Genomic DNA, 18,128 nt, shown 5'->3' with positions numbered 1-18,128 from the left:
TTCTTGAACACAATTCTTTCTATTCAAAATACTCCAAATTAGTGTTGTTCTGATACTGGTATCGACAAAGGTGCCGATACTGCATTAAAACAGTGGTATCGGTATCGGTGACTACTCACAAGTAACATGCCGATACCATGAATTCCAACGCTAATATAGGATTTGGGATGCAGCAACTTGTGTCTTGCTCGTGCACGACACTCACTGATATGTGACATGTTGACTGCATGCCCATCTAAGATATCCGATTGGCCCTTGAATGCTTGGAACCAATAGCATGACAGCTCTTTCATGTTGAGGAAAAAAAAAAACAACTCAAGTATCGGTATGGTATCGGTATCGGGGCCGATACTGCAAAGTTGGGTATCGGTATCGGGGGCCAAAAAACGGTATCGGAACAACACTACTCCAAATACCTCTCTTGAAAAACAAACAAACAAACAAACAAACAAACAAAAAAACAAACAAACAGTAAATGTGTTTATTGCAAGATGTTTTGTCCCATGTTAACAAAGAATTTTCAACAATATATTGAATCAATGTCTCAAAACATGTTTAAAGTACTGTCTAAAAACCATAGCCGTAAATAATCAAAATACTTGGCTTGTGTGTTGCACACCATTGCACATGATCCATCTGGAATGTTATGTTGTTAAATTTATGCTTGGACAAGCATTGCATCCTCACAGCTGGGCTTTAGGTAGACGACAACCCTCAAAATGATGGGAAATGAGGAGGGGAGGAAGTGAAGTGCCTCACATCCCATTCTGCTGAAGGGCCCTTTTCTGTCAAGCTTGATTTACCGTCATCTGCCATCTTTTGAGATTGGTCACAACACTTATTCAACCAAATGTTCATGTATTACACCTGGTGAGACAAAAAGTCATCAAGGCTCACTAACTCGCACTTAAGAATAGCATCAAAGGACAATGGCACTGGAATGGTTGCTGGGCTAACATTTGAGCTGATGTTATTGTCAGCTGAGCATGCTTAACTAAATTGATAGTGTTGCAACATTTCTCTTGATTGCCTTTTGTTTATGCTGCCTTTGGTCCTGCGCCATTAACTCGTGGTCCCGGTTATTTGTGGTGCAAAACAACTGCTGTGGGTGCGGCATATGCTTCCATCAAACTCTCATTAACCTTGTATTTGATTATGTCCCGCATGTGGCGATTACTCTCTGTGACTCACCTCACTCAACAGTGGCCATTTCCAGCAGGATGATGATTAACAATCCAAACAAACATGTGTCCTCCAGACTGATCACTGTGACTTAAACGGGCTCTTAAGGAGAAGTATGGCTACATACCACTGGGGGACTCTTAACCTTCACACCTAAACAGGTTATATATCAACATGTCATCAATTTGCTTGATGGCCAGTTGGGGGTGAAGAGTTGCTGTTTGCTGTTCACAATATTACATAAAATTTGCATCAACTGTTTTTATTTTCACAATTAACTTTATAAAAGTAATGAGGCATACTCATGCAGTGTCTCCCAACCAGGATGCCGTGGCACACTAGTGTGCAGTGAGAGATCCTGAGGGGTGGTGTGGAAAATTATCCAATTTCTCTTAATTTGCCAAAACATTATTATGTGTTAATTAAAACAAATACTGTGTTTAGCCATCTATCTATGTCAACAACATATAGTGACAGACAGAGAGAGAAAAAAAAAAGTATCCACGTTACAATTTATACAACAGAAAAAGTCATGGCTTCCTACATGTATATCGGCTTTGTGTTCAATAAGTCTTTATACTGATTCATATAATGTGCATGTAAACTGAAACAAGATCATCATTATTTACGATTGAGACATTTTGTTTGGTGGTGTGCTGTGACAGTTTTTAAGGTCAGGTAAACGATAATAATCATTGTTTTATGTGTTACTGCCTCTCCAACTGCTCCCTAAATAGTTGGAATCAAATCTGAACAAAGAAACATGTTGACCTTTGTGTTTCATTAAAATGAACATTATTAACAAAATAGTTTCACACACAGCAGCACAGTGAATGACTGGTTAGCATGTCCGCCTCTCAGTGCAGAGGACGTGAGATTGAGTCCGGGGTTTGGCCTTCCTGGGTGGAGTTTGCATGTTCTCCCCATGCCTGTGTGATTTTCTCCGGGTACTCCGGTCTCCTCCCACATTCCAAAGCTATGCATGCCAGGTTAATTGAATACTCTGAATTGTCAGTGCAACCAGTTCAGGGTGTACACACGCCTACTGCCCGAAGACAGCTGGGATAGGCTCCAGCACCCCCGTGACACTTGTGAGGAATAAGCGGTCCTTAGAATGGATGAACAGTTGCACACAGTACTGTGACATTTCCTCATATTCCTTCCTAATTCTAAAAAGGTTCTATACAGTTTTAATGCTTGCTTATAAAGACTTGTGATAATCTTTAAAAGAACACACCACTAATAACTCATTTTCCAGTATTCGGTTACAGCCATTGTGTATAAAGAATAAAAGTGCAAATATCTTCGACTCGCTATGAGCCCGTCGGCTGAATGTGTCCTCCTTATCAGCCAGTTTTATCCCCACTTTCGGCTGGACACAAATCTTTGGCGAGTCCTCCGTGGCTGTACTGCTTTTGAAGAAGTGCTTCTTTGCTATAGGGCGTAACCTTTGATGTCCCACGTGGGACACAATCATTTCTTGTGAGTCTCTTTGTAGTCATTGGCAGCCATGTCATTCTTTGCCTGTTTAATGCACACTATGTCACGATAATCACGTGACAGTACAAAATGACCAATGCTGTACTTAATGCAATAATATTCATAAAAAGTACTATAAAATCATAATCACTCAACATAAATTGACAATTTTTTTTCAGGGAAGAGTTCAAATTTACACAGAATAGCTGGTTAGTTTTTCATAGGTCTTGTATTCCTTTACATGTTTTACCAGGGGAAGAATTCTATATTCAGCACAACAGTGGGAAGAATTACTAACCTGGTAAGAAATAGGTACTGGGTTCCTTCAAAATCAGAATTGATTAAATTAAGGGATGATACAACACATTAAAACATTCCTGCCATTTTTGCCTAAATTTTAAGCTGTTATTGAACCATTTGGGCTATCTGCATAGTTTTGGTCTCTTTTTGAATATAACACTTTGATTTTTTTTCCCCAAACAGTCAGAATCTGCCTCTGTCTTTTTTTTATTTATTTTTTTATTTTTTTATTTTTTTATTTTTTTTTACAAAATCTGTCTTGGAAATGAATTTAGAATGCTGTGTAGGACTTGAAAACACTTTAGGATCAAAGCTTGAGGGCTTCCCTAGTTCCAGTTAAAATTTGACAATGATACTACCAAAAATGAGAATTTTACACACGCTTTCCAAAGGAAAACGAACCCCAAATGTTCCATTTGGGTGCCATTTGAGTGACCTTTGGGAACGCTTACAGAAAAAGGTTGTTATTCTGGAATGGTTCAACTTACAATAATGACCTAGGGCTCTAATGAAAGCTTAAGCTTGGGGCTATCTTATCTTATATCTACATTCATATTCCAAGTATTACTGAAAATGAGTAACAGAAGCATAAATGCATTAAATAAATAAATAAATAAATACATAAATAAATAAATAAATAAATGGTTGTGCATAGAATAAGAGTGCAAATGAGTTTTGCTGTAAAGTGGAACTATATTGATGAAAAACAAGCAACCACAAACTATTGACAAAAAAACAATTTACAGAGTGTTCAGTTGGCTTCATGCCAGCCACTGTAACAATTCCATCCGGGAACAAAGCACAGTGGCATATCACATGTGCTGCACTTCATTGGAACTGCTGTGCTCCTTCCTGGGGCGTTTGCTGGGTGTAGAATCTGGGACCCATTCATCATTGGAATCTTGAGATTCAGGCGACCTATCATTGGGGGAGGAGCGAAAGAGGGAGAAAATAAATGTAATTTTCAATCGTAAAAATGTTTTTACTAGCCTGATTATAGTACATTTTTATGGAGGACCAAAACTGCCAACATTCAAAATAAATAAATGACTAAATAAATAAATAAATAGATAAATGACTAAACGTGAAAATAAAAATGAATATAAAAAATCTATAATTAAAAAATTATAAATTAAAAAAATAGAATCCGTTTTTATTTTAACTTTGTGATTTATTCATTTATTTATTTATTCATTTATTTAGTCATTTATTTATCTATTTATTTAGTCATTTATTTATTTAGTTTGCGAAAAATATTTTTGTGATGGTATGGTGTACCTCTTGTCGGTTACTTTCATGAGGCGTTTAAACCCCGTGCGCTCCACTGTAGCTATGGGAGTTATATCCTTAGCTATGTGGTAGGCGATTGCGTTGATTAATTCTACCCACCTCTTAGAAATTCTCTTATATTGTGTCGCTCCTGCAAATGCCTCCGTTATGGGCTGCTGTCTGGGGGTGGCACTTTTCGAACCTTGTTTCGCACTTTGAGCTAGTTTGCGCACGTCTTCGAACTCAACTGTATGGTTGTGCTGTAGGTGGTGAAAAAGTTTTGGACGTGTTGCTCTGTGTTGTTACGACAGTTTTCAGACACACTTTTTGGAGTCATGTGACTACACACTCTGAACTGTTGTAAAGGGGAATGAACATAGCTTACTAAGCACCCCCCCAAATACATATATATATATATATATATATATATATATATATATATATATATATATATATATATATATATATATATATATATATATATATATATATATATACACATATATATATATATATATATATATATATATATATATATATATATAATGGAGTGTCTGATAGAGAACTGCAGGAGTGCTGGAGACGACGCTGAAGGTGGGTATTTGAGCCAGTCGATAGAACAGCAAGTAGATACTCTGCGTGCACTCCAGGCAACTTATGTACAAATAATTGTGTGGATTAATATGGCATACGGACAAAACCAGAAAATGCCACATGCACGGAAAAAATCCAGAAGTCTGAATCTGTACACACACCATGAGCAACATCCCCATGAGACTCCTTCCACTGGTCATTGCAAGAGTGGAACCCGAAACATTGTACTGTTTTATTGCATTGAACAGATCTCCCTCATAAAAGAATGAAGCATATAGATTAGTGAATTAGTTGCCCTCGTGTTTTACGGAGGGTAACTGTAATTTAATAATGCTGTGCAGCATGCACATTAAGTAAATAACAAAAGGACGTCTATTGAAGTGTATGAGTATTAAGCTTATTTGCTGACTGTAATCTTTTGCTTCTCTGCATATTAGAGTAAAGCAGACTCCGATGTATTCAAATATTTTTTGTGTGTCTTCCCCTCCTGATTAACCTACCCATCTCTTTGCAGCATTGTTTGGTTAAAATATACGTGTGTAGGTTTTAATGGATGAGGCAATAAACTACTGTTGACTGTGTAAATTCAATTAGTTCTTCCTGTAAATGTTTTTTTTTTTTGGTCAGTCACTCACACAAACACGCACACAAACTTACATGGTCTCCCAGGCGGGGAAGCGAACCCACACCAACCGGCACCAAAGTCAGGTGACGGTTTCCACTGCTCCACCTGGAGCCCTGTAATTACGTTTGAGACTGGTGATATTGAAATTGAATTGAATTGAATGCCTTGCCATTGTACAACAGGTATACAACAAAATTTGGAGCGCTGCTCCCTTTTGCGCTAATTATAAATAATAAAATAAGTAAAAGTAACAAAATGTAAGTAGTAAAAAAAACGGAATCAAATGCAAGTCCGTTGACAGATTGGTGGTGCAAGAATGTTGATAGTAGTGCACAAATGTGGCATATAGCCAAACTAGGTAGAATAAGTACGCATATTGCACATTGAGGAAAGTATTGCAGGAAGGGTGGATGCTGCGTGGAGTTGCACATTCACAAATTACTTTCAACATTCATGGTTATGTGGCACTATGGTAAAAGTGAACATACAGCAATAGTTGCCCCCCCACAAATATTATTTTCATTTATGTTTAAAAGTCATTTTCTACTGAGACAACTACTGTTTAGTGTCTATTTGACATCAAAAGTGCAATATAAGTTTTCACCAGTAGATGGTGCTTAGCAGCTTGCGTATCAGTGTATGGCAGACGGCCTTCGAGACTCGAGGAAGACGAGTCAGTTGATGATGACGAAAAACATGGCTTGTGTCCAAATTGACAAGGCTGGGTCCTTCGAAGGCCGAATTTGTCGGCTGCATGACATCACTCCCGGCGCGACTCAAAAACACGCACGGACTTACATATGGATGGATTGTCAATGTTTCTTGTCGATAGTGCATTGACTGACACTTCACATTTTTTCCCCACAAAAACGAAATGGCGTTGACTTTCTCACTAGTTTCGCAAACGGGAGTCCTCCAAAATCAGCAAGTGAGTGGTGCCTCTGCAATGGCAGGGGAGTCGTCTTCCACCTTTCCCGACAGCCGCCATGAAATGAGATAGGGGGGCAGCTGATTGGACAATAGAGATCACGTGTCTGTCGGGAACGCGCATGAAGTTACGCATACGCATCTGCTCGACGACAATACGCCTCGGTTTTTTTAGGTGCCAAATGTGGGCACGCGCACGGCCCATTTTTTTCAAGCAGTGAATGAGAAGAGTAGATTCGTGCACTCGTAACTGATGATTCCTGTCCATGTGGTTGAGAAAGAACGTTTGATAAAGTTTAACCCCCGATACAGATTTGCTGTCATTTGCAACACTTACGCATACAGATCATGTTCTACGTGTGCCTGTATCATGCTCTCCGGGTGTGTCGCACTTTGGCACCCGTTTTGGCGGCGATATGGTGCCGATCAAAGCACAGTGTCGCAACTGCAGATTCGAGAGCTCATGTTTGGTGATTTGTATCCATGCACTTAGAAAATATTCCCACGATATGGTTGAGGTTTTTTTTTACGGCTATGGATCTTCAATTACGCATATATGCCTCGTGGTTTACTGACGCAAATATGCAGTTGTGTATGTGTACATTTTACATGCGGGTACATGCCTCATGTTACGAGTATGTGTCACTTTTGCACCCAATTTACCTCCATATGATGGCCGGGGTGGGTTGAGCCCATGGAAATGTTTTTTGCTCTGCTGAGGTAGCAAGAGCTGGCAATGTCTTCCAGGGAGGGGAGGGAGAAGCCGGTAATTTTCTGAGCGGTGTTTATCACCCTCTGCATCGCTCTCTTGTTGGCTGCAGTGCATCCAGCATACCACACTGTGATGCAGTAGGCTGCTCCGAAAACAGGCTGGATAGGGGGCTCTCAAGGACCGAAATTGGGTGTCCCTGTTCTAGGTCATTCTGCTCTCCAAGCACCAGCCCCTCCCATCCCGAAAAGAACGAGCGGGTGCTCACTCTATGACGTCACCGCCTATGCGGACTAAACACATGCCCACTTTCTCTGAGACTTCCATGAATTCATAGCAAACAATTATCCTTCACATTTGCAATGCCAAAGTGCAACAAAAATTGGCCGATTCCCAGAAAGGTTCCGTGGCTGTCACTTGTGTAAACTACAAGTAAAATTTCTGCGCCGTTGAACCTAACTGAACGAATGGTGAAGCGGTTAGCACACTCAACCGGTGAGCAGAAGGTCCCAGGTTCGTGTCGCTCTCTCTCTCTCCTCCTCTCCTCCTCCATTACGATTTCTTGTACTGCAAGGGATGGCTGATCTTGCATGGCAGAGGAGTGCTCGAATGCAGCGCTCCAGAGTTTTGTGGGCGGTGCGTACAGCCGTAGGACGAGAGGGGCAACCACATGGGGAAAGGCGGGGTTTTACTGAACCAGGCATTTTAATTCCGCGATAAATAGCCAGCAAACGACCTAATATTTCCTAAAATATTACATCGCCATGGTGTCAAAGGTAAGATTGAATCATTATATGCCTGTAGTTAACGGTGGAAGGGCTTAAAATACAGTGAACCTTTAAATTACCCCATGTTTTTTTAATTTTTTTTATTTTATTGGTAACCAAACAGTACTATTTATTTGTTTCCGGTTCTCGGTCAAGTACTTCAATATTGAGGTTCTTAATGAGGATAGACATGCGTCAGCATGTCAGTTTAGAACAAGATTCTGGTGTGCGTATTACTACAGATCCGCATGTTTAATAATTATTTTTATTTTATTTTTTCTGTACCTATACGCACATACTACATTTCAGTCATGCAAACAAATTTATAACTTGTTCTGGGCACTCTGATTTAATGTAGTAATGATTGTGCTTTTTTGTTTCTTTGACACTTTCAATTTTGATTCATTTGGAATTTGTTCATTTAGTGTTTTAATTCTTCCACACACCTTGTTTGCCTTTTGTTTGTTTGAAAATCTTTTAAAAACTATTCCTGCTTACCCGCATTTGGCCCATCCACCTTTTGAATTCAGACTCCACCATGCACAGAAGCCCAGTAACTTGACACGCATATGCACACAAACGTGATATGTGCAGAGTACCATGGTAAAACCTTCATCACTGATAAAATAATCTTCGCTGGATAATTCCTTGAGGCAATAGATATAAAGGTCCAGAGTTAAAATCAAAGATAAGATGAGCCTGCAGAAAAAGGGATAGATCAGGAATATCTAAACGAATCTCTACCAGCAATACCAAGAGTATCATACAATCACGAGCTAGAGCGAGACATTTATTGTGTTTTTCTGTTTATGATTATCTACAAAGAAAGAATTGCACTGATTTTTATCCTTGCATATAATGATTTACTGCAGATTTCCCTGATGCCTGATATCATAATAACTTTCTATTATTTTCAAACCCAAAGTCGAAACACCTAACAACAAAGTTTTGTTTTCTTGGGAGCACCAGTTCTGATGCAGCCGACAGTTTGCTCAGTGACATAATCAACAGTATTGTCCTCTAGTGGAAAATTAGAGTCTCACAGGATGCAGTTTCTCCTTGACAATGAGCAGAATGTTCACTTTTTGCTTGAATGATTGATCCGTATGAAGTAACTTTGCACTCCATCATAGGCGGTTATATAGTTGACATTAACACCCCTACTGTTGGGAATAAATCTATAAATACTTAATTTGCAATGTCATTATATGTTCTTATATTCCATAGTGTTAGAAACATTTTAATCACCAGTTTAGAATTCACTCCCTCACCGACCCCCATCCCTTCAAGAAGAAAATGGTTGCATCCTACCATACCACCAGTTCAGGAAAAACGTCAGTTGCATTGAGCAATTGAGCGATTATCTTAAGCTGTGCTCAGCATGAAGAACACGCGTCTATTATAGGTAGCCTACCAGAATACAGCACCAAGTAACATATTTACCTGAAAGACAGGTTTAATGATATATATATAATGTTATATACAGAATAGCAATTAATTTTGTGGCTACTTAATGACTCTACATAATGGATGTGTTCCTGATTGTGATGCTATTTTACAAAACAGTACATCACTGCATGGCCCAAGGTCTTGGCAAAGCATTAAGCAACCACTATATGTCAGCACAAACCGCATTACTCTGCCGAGAGAAACCTTTTTTGGGGGGCTATTTTCTCAATTAGTAGACAAAGATAGAGAAAGCAGCAGTGATGAAAATGGCTCTTCAGAGACTACATCCCATGGGGAAAACAGGTTGGGAGCTGAAAGTGCCCGCTGACAACTGGTCCTGTGGGAATTGTCTGAACTGTGTCCTGGTAGTGAAACAAATAGCGTGTTAGACACACTCCTTGCATCCGAAACACCACACACCAGATTATATTGGCCTTTATTCACTTATGTGTCTCTGCGTAAATATGTGCTTAAATCTTGTGTATGCACAAATCTGTGATCCGTCAATAGATATGTTCTTAAATTTGTGCATGAAATTTAACAAAAATACACAGACTGAGGAGACGTGACCATGTTAGTGACGATTCTGGCGATGGTCGAGAACCTGTAGTCGGATGAAAACCTGCTTCACTCAGTCCACAATCTCTGTATTTTTGCAAGGTGATGAATTATGTTTTGCAAGCTGGGCGTCAGCCAGTGACAGGTTGACGGAAGTGCCCACCTCTGCTCTTTAGTCCATTGTGATCGTGATTTTAATGTCTTGTCGAAATGGGCTCCAATTGTTCACCTTTGTCCCTGAGACACTCCTGGAGGTGGTGTGTCGAACTGTGACATGTATAAACTCCTCCTTTGGAAGGGCCCTGATCTTGGCTGTAATTTCTGTCGTCACATGACCAGAGATCTGAAAATGATCCTCGCCAGAAAAGCACAAATCATAGAGAAAGTCCGGGTTGATAATTTTTTTAAACTCTTTTGTCCCTTGAGCTTCTGTTCAATGTGAACTTTGTAAGTGTCGGTTCATGATGAACATAAACCTGGTGAATGGCTTGCAACTTGTGCACAGAGTAAGAATATTCCTACACATTTAAGAGTAAATGTGACCTATTGAGTTTGCCCCTGAGAAACAATGGAAGAGATGAGAAATATTGAAGTGAAAACCCTGCCATAGTTTGCCTGTAGCCACAGGTGCTTCTACTCACCCGAGCTTGTTTACCTGCCAGTTGAGTAGATGAACCTGTGGCTAAGGCCAAACCGTGGCAGGGTTTTATTTTTTGGACCTGAATTTCCCATCTGTGAACAATGGATTTTATTCACTAATGCATATATGTTCTTACACTGCAGTCAGATTCATGATACATGCATACCGGCCAATTTTCTTCTCACCACCAATGTGTATGTTAGTGAATTAGAATGCATTCTGAACGACAAGCTTTTACCCGGGTGATGAAATTTGCATAAGCCACACCCCTATTTCTCTATAAAAAGGCATTTGTTTGACACATCTAAACCATTGTATGGAGGTTTAAAAGAGAGTGGGCCCTTAAACCTTAAACCTTCATAATTTTCTTAATTATATAATAATATATAATATATAATAATAATAATATTCTCAAAGCAGTATAATTGGGAAGTTAGGGCAGGCCATGCTCCTACAGATGACAATCCTGATCCCTGATCCTGATCCACCGCCTGTCCCGAAGAGGTAAGTGATTTTCTTTGTTTTATTTGGCGTTTGGCCCTTCTTGGACTGCCGGACGACAATAATGAATGATGAGGAAAAATGCGAAAATGGCTTTGCAACGGTTATTTGGGCCTGTCTTGCTTCTCGTCTGATTTTCTTTTTATTATTTATTTATTTACTTATTTACTTATTTATTTATTTATATTTTTTGTCTTTCATATAAATTGTGACAACACAAAGGATAGCTTGTTGAAACTGCAGAATGTCAGTTGCGTAGGATGATGTTTTGAAAGAAAAAGCTTTACCTCTGAATCAGGTCGGCTCTTTTCCCCATCTTTCCCAGCGCTCTACACTCAAACCATCATCTCTTCAATTGAACGTTAGTATGTTCTTCAACGTCTATACCAGGGAATTTGTCATCATTCTTGGACAGAATTAGTAGGTTTAGCTGAGCAGGCATTTCGCTCGTAGACGAAATGACATGCGTCTAGCATGACAGACCTGCCCCACATTGAACATTAATTAAAGAGATAGTTCGGCTTTTTTGACATGAATCTCTATTTCATCCTCACCTCCAGTGTGTACGATCAGCACTGACATACCCCTGACAGCGTTCTGTGACACGAGTTCTGGTCCGGTGTTGGACGAGAGGAAAATAGTCCAGCAAGCTGGCTGGGGTCACGAAAATAAAGCGTTTTTCTTCTAAAAGCAATTTGTGTTCATAAGAGTGTTAAATTTGCATCATTAAACTCCTTTTCTGAAAAATGTGAGATTCCATTACCGCCAGGCACTACTTTTCTGTTAGTTCGTATCACTACGCGCATGGAGCTGATAGACGCGCACTAATCTACAAGTTGTTTGTCTTTTCGAAGGCGTGCGGATCAGCTGTCTGCAGCGCGTCGATTAGCTGTCTACAGGGCGACGCGCAGTGATACGAACAAACAGAAACGTAGTGCCTGGCGGTAATGGCGTCTGACTTTTTTCAGAAAAGAGCATTGTGATGCAAATGTATCACTCTTTTGAACACAAATTGTTTTTAGAAGAAAAACGCTTTTATTTCCGTGACCCCAGCCAGCTTGCTGGACTATTTTCCTCTCGTCCAACACCGGACCAGAACATACTAACGTTCAATTGAAGAGATGATGGTTTTCTTGGGGGTAGCTGGGAGACCAGTAACTAAATGAAATTCGCTTGCTATGTTGAAGAAATTATTATTTTGGTATATTGGCATGCTGTCATAAAAAAAAAACTTAAAAAAAAAAAGCATTATATTCAGTTTAGATTCACTGTATTTCGTGATTAATATTAAAATAATCCAAACTAAACAGATTTTTTTTTCTTATTTTACTGTTGTAATTGGATAAAAATTACAACATCTGCAAGTAAAGAAAGCATTTTTTTTCTGAACCAGCTGTTCAACATAGTTCCTTGGACAATGTGAAGACGAGTGCTTGGCGACCCGTGTCCTCCATGTTTCAAATCCAATCTCTCTCAGTGAAATCAGGTGTCAGAGTTTGCAGAGGATGTTGTAAAAACAAGCCAAACTCAATCATTGCTCGAGCTGTCACAGCTGTTGGAAGGGATGATAAAATAACCTAATAAAGAGGGGAGAGTTGTTATGTGTCAACATTGTGGACAACAGACCAGACATATTTTTCAATGACATCCACGCTCCAGACTCAATTGATGTTAAGCATGAAACATGAACATTTTAAAGTGCGTCCATGAATCTGTGTCATGTGTGTAAAGCTTGTCGGAGAGGGGGGCATTTTATGATAGCATAATTTTCTAAACAAGTGTTTTAAAAATCGAATTTGCTTTAATATATTCTATCGGCTCTATGCATTTTTTTTTTTTAAATGCCTATCCTGTTCAGGTTCACTAATCTGACTTCAGCCGAAAGGCAAACTACACCCCGACTTATAATACAATCAGTGAATCAGAATTAAAAATCGAGATTCACACATTTTTGATGATTAAAATTTTTAAGGAAAGTGGAATTTGATCAATGGTTCCTCCTTGTGCCTGGCCCTGTTTCACTTGCCTGAATTCAGTTCCCACTCAGTAATGGTGTGAATGTTAACATGACTTGTCTGTCTCTCCAGCTGCCCTGTGATTGACTGTCGACCAATCTGGTATCTTGTCTGCCATTCACTTGACGTCGGCTGCGATAGGTTGCGGCTCCCCATGACCCTGACCAGAATAAGCAGTGTATATCATTGGTGGATGGACGTATAATCCTGCTGACTACAAATCTAACATTAAATGTCATAGAAAGGCTAGTAGGTATGTATATTATTGTATGTTGTCTGGAACACCGATGTTCTCTTTTCAACAGTTCTTAATGAGGTCATAGTGAATTCACAAATGACACCAGTAGTATCATTAATGAAAGGCTACGGTCAATTGGCGAAACGTTATCTTGGCCAGCAGTCTGATCCAAACGGATGAATCAGACGATAGAAAGGTGAAGGCGGAGGGTAATACAGAAAGACCATAACGAGCTGTGTCTTGCCCATTAATCAATGCTGTCCATGCAATTTGCTTTCTGTGAATTGTCACTGACCCGTCTCAAGGGTCACTTGCCAATTCCCATCTGAAGCCGGCCTTCATTGCACTGAACTCTGTACTTATGCCGAGTGTTCCTTTTGTGTGATTTCATCTATAAAAAGATCATGGCAGTTGCATAAAGCTCTCTCTTTCTTTGTGAGTCTGATTTGAGTCTTGGTAGAGAGTGATGAGAATTTAAAAAGGGTGTACAGTATCTACAGTATGTCACAATGAATAACATTGTACAGGTAGTTATTGTCAATGCGTTTTGTCTCATTATTTATCATGTCTTGCGAAGGAAAATAAATTAGTATTGTGTTTTTTTAACAATATGTTTTTAGATTTCAGTTATTTTTATTGAGGATAGGTTATTTAAGTGTAATTGCAACCATATTACCGGCTCAGGAGCGGAAAATGCTGACCTTTGAGCTAAAAGCCGGAGCTGCCAGCTCAGCGGCTGGCACCCTCTTTGCAGGCTGAGAAGTGATGTTTTACCAACGTACAATCAATCTCACAGCACAAGATGGCCTCCACTACACTTGGATTCAACCACTAATACACTAGACTTAAAGCCACATTAAAAGGTGTCACGTTGGGATCCCTTTTTTTCAGGGGATTCGCACAGGGTGCCAGCTTCAACATAGTCTTCTAAACTCGAGTTCTGAGTTGACTTTCCCTGGACTCAGTAACAGTGATTATTTGGTCCCCACTACTGAGCATTCGGATGAGCACTTGATGAAAACACCTGTTGCAGCCGTGCACCGTGTCCGCCTGGCACCAACAACAGTGCGCATGGCACGTCTGTACCAATTCTGACTCGGGCCGTCCTATGGACAAAACGGGGCACCACAATTATACCCGAGCAAGTTCTTTGAATGACCACAGTGACTTCCATCCATCCATTTTCTTGACCGCTTATTCCTCACAAGGGTGACGGGGGAGCTGGCGCCTATCTCAGCTGGCTCTGGGCAGTAGGCGGGGGACACCCTGGACTGGTTGTCAGCCAATCGCAGGGCACACAGAGACGAACAACCATCCACACTCACACGCACACCTAGGGACAATTCGGAGCGCCCAATTAACCTGCCATGCATGTCTTTGGAATGTGGGAGGAGACCGGAGTACCCGGAGAAGACCCACACGGGCACAGGGAGAACATGCAAACTCCACCCAAGAAGGCCGGAGCCTGGACTCGAACCGAAGTCCTCAGAAATGGGAGGCGGACGTGCCCACCACAGTGACTTGTGTTAGTTAAATACTTAAAAAGATATAATCAAAACATACCTTAATTGCTGTTCCTTTACAAATTCTACTTGAGATAGTCAAGGTGCTATGCTTCCTGTTGGGCTCCATTTCTTGGTGGGGGTCAGTCCCCTCTAACTAAATTGAAGGGTTGGCAGGAGGAGGAGGAATGGCAACCCTGAGTGCGACAATGTGCAAAACACCACACTACAATGTGATTTTACAATCAAGCGGCTGTATTTAAGGGATAAATAAAAGGAACTTTCATTGATTTCACAGACTATGGTTTCTTTGTTTTTCCCTTTCTCCCTTCCTCACCCTCCATTCCTCCTTCTGCTCATAGGTGCCACTTGCTCGTGCCTAGCACTGACAATTAATAATGGACAATCATGTGCGGGCTCTTTGAAGTAAATGACAAGAACTCTGCACGTTCATTTCTGTTTCATTCCCGACTGCGGGGCTTAAAGTACTCCGGTACAGTGCCGAATTTCCAACTTAAGAGCCACTAGCCAAATCAGAAGCGAGTAGGGCTGATATTGAATTAAAACGGCGCAATGACAAATCCAGTTGCACGATTCACCCTAAGGTTAACCTGTGGCTCACTCAAAATAACTTGGTCCTTTACCTCACACAGCCAGTTACTACATTAGTGATGGGCATTACAGTTCTTTTAGGTGAACTGAATAACTAGAATCAGTTTATTTTTAAAGAACCGTTCAAAAGATTCGTTCACCGAATCGTTCAACCCCCCCGCCAGACGTCTTGAAAAAAAAAAAAAAAGATTATTTTTTTTTATTTATGAAGGTACTATTTAAATTCAACTGTAATAATAATTTTAATAATGATAATAATCATCATGATAATAATAATAATAATAATAATAATAATAATACCCACAGTACACAGAGAGGATAATACATCCGTTAAAGATATATATATATATATACATATTTATTTATTTATTTATTTATTGTTTTAATTTTTCCATAACCTTGCTCTTGAAACGTTTCGGAGAGAGACCAGAGACCAAAGAGCAACAGTAGAATAACACGTGGAATATGGACCCAGAATGCATACCCCCTCAGTGCAGGACTTCATTTGGTCAGTCAGCTTTTTCATATCAGGGCAGTAAACTCTGAAACTCTGTTGTGCCCACTGATATAAAGACTATATGTGAGTTTTAAAACATTTGTCTCCAAACTGAAAATGTGGTTGAAAATAAACCTTGTACCCATATGTCGTGAATCAAGTGGGGGTTTTGTTCAATGATGATGAGTGATCAATACATGTGATTGCTTTCATTTATTACAATTGATTCTATTGTTTTTAATGGGGATAGCTTTGTTTTACGTGTTTTAGATTGTGTATGTAGTGTAAAAGCTCAACCAGGGACGGGGGTTGTAAATTAGCATTTGCTAAACTCTGTAGGCTCAACATCAGCTGCTAGCTTTGCTCAATGTCTATGTCTGATTGCATTATCCTGTTAAATAAACTAATGAAATGAAATACAATGGAAGGGGAAATCATTCAACATGGTGAGAACACATCTTTACTGGAAAAGCAGTGAAAAAAAATGTCGCTGGGCAAAAAAAAAAGGGCGATGGAAAGCCTCTTTCTCTAACCCTGCTGTTGCAAGAATTATCACGTTCACAAACTCTGGAGAATACATCTTCTACCGCTCCCGCAGATAACTGCCATTCCCGAACCAAGATGTTCATGCTGGCATAAACTATTGCGACCAAAGTCAACAAAACAACTTCATCCTGAAATCACTTCTGATCGCCAATTAAGGGCTCTAAAGGAAGACATAATTACGTTGACATTGTATTGCACAGTGCCTGTTGCCAGTGTTTAGGGCGTCTAACATTGTTAGTGTGCTTCTCAAAGGCAGTTTAATCAATGTGATGATTGTACACTTTGATGCTGACAGCCGGCCACAGTTGCCGTTCCTACAGATCAGTTTAACTAACTGGGCTCACTCAATTGTGCAGTTGCAGTCGGCAAAATCACAACTGTGATTCTGATGTCACAAAGTGCTGTACATAGAGTAAAAATCAGTAAGTCCATCCATCCATTTTCTTAAATTAGCTTATTCCTCACAAGGGGGGTGCTGGCGCCTATCTCAGCTGGCTTCGGGCAGTAGGCGGGGTACACCCTGAACTGGTTACCATCCAATCGCAGGGCACACAGAGACGAACAACCACTCGCACTCACAAGCACACCTGGGGACAATTCGGAGCACCCAATTAACCTGCCATGCATGTCTTTGGAATGTGGGAGGAGACCTGGGGGACCCAGAGAAGACCCATGCAGGAACGGGGAGAACATGAAAACTCCACCCAGGAAGGCCGGAGCCTGGAATTGAACCCGAGTCCTCAGAACTGGGAGGCCGATGTGCTAACCACTCACCCCCACTGTGCTGCCCAATTTGGTGCGCAAATAATATAAATATAATAATAAAATACAGCAGGCACCATAAAACACTGAAACAATGATGAGTCTCATGCCGAGTCAAACGCCAAAGAACAAAGAGTTTTTAAGAGTGGGTAGAGAGAGAGGTTGCCTAATATTTAATTTCATTCATAATTGTTCTTTCACTAAGCAAAAATGTTTTATTTTTATCCAACTACCCGATCAATCAATATAATTTTCCATAGGATATTTGAATCCCAAAATATTCGATGGATGCAGCACTAGAGAGGACTGCAACCTGCTATACATAATATAGATGGATAATGAAAGAGATAACCAGACACCTGATACTTGGGGAGAACTGGCCATCTGGAATTTCAAGAATTTCCCAAATGCCCAGTCAGTGGCCATTCACCCCAGTCGATAAATATTAATAGGCATATGTCGCTGGCTGCTGTGCGCTCACCCTTCCCACAGCGACGAATCGAACAGTAATGGCTTGATGTCGGTCAAACAACGAATCAGCACGTTGGACACTGCACCACTGCTCCCTGGAATAGAGTTCAGACTTTTACTTAGTTATTTATTTTAATTTTAAGCCCTGTGTGACTGCCAAACACAACGGAACTTTTGTCAGCTTTGCAGTCACGATTTTGAGAGTCAATGTTTATTAATGAAGCACATATTAAAAAATGTTACGTGCAACCCGCTTATTTCCAGCCTTGGGTATAATATTTTATTCTTTGTTTACGCAAGTATAGAGTAGCCTCTACGGACATAAGTTAATTATAGAAGGTGACGGTGCTACTGTAACTTCATGACATTTTCACCGTATGTAAAATGACAGACTGGATTGCTCTTTCAATCTGGATTTTTAGCTTCACACCACAGATTCTCAGAAAGTACCCTGTTTATGCAGCTTGATCGCTCTATTTTAGGAGG

The 18,128-nt window shown here is 40.1% G+C and overlaps 1 long non-coding RNA gene across 1 annotated transcript; it reads right to left on the bottom strand.

Annotated features, from left to right (window-relative positions):
- Positions 1 to 3,719: 3,719 nt before the first annotated feature.
- Positions 3,720 to 9,178, bottom strand: LOC144016636 (uncharacterized). Its single transcript, XR_013282943.1, has 3 exons — positions 9,101 to 9,178; positions 5,482 to 5,562; positions 3,720 to 3,879 (listed from the first exon to the last, which is right to left on the bottom strand). It is a non-coding gene; the product is annotated as an uncharacterized LOC144016636 (long non-coding RNA).
- Between the last annotated feature and the right edge of the window lie 8,950 nt (positions 9,179 to 18,128).

This window comes from Festucalex cinctus, chromosome 3, assembly GCF_051991245.1.
Source record: "Festucalex cinctus isolate MCC-2025b chromosome 3, RoL_Fcin_1.0, whole genome shotgun sequence".
Taxonomy (NCBI): Eukaryota; Metazoa; Chordata; class Actinopteri; order Syngnathiformes; family Syngnathidae; genus Festucalex; species Festucalex cinctus.
This window is presented reverse-complemented; position numbering and strand designations above follow the sequence as displayed.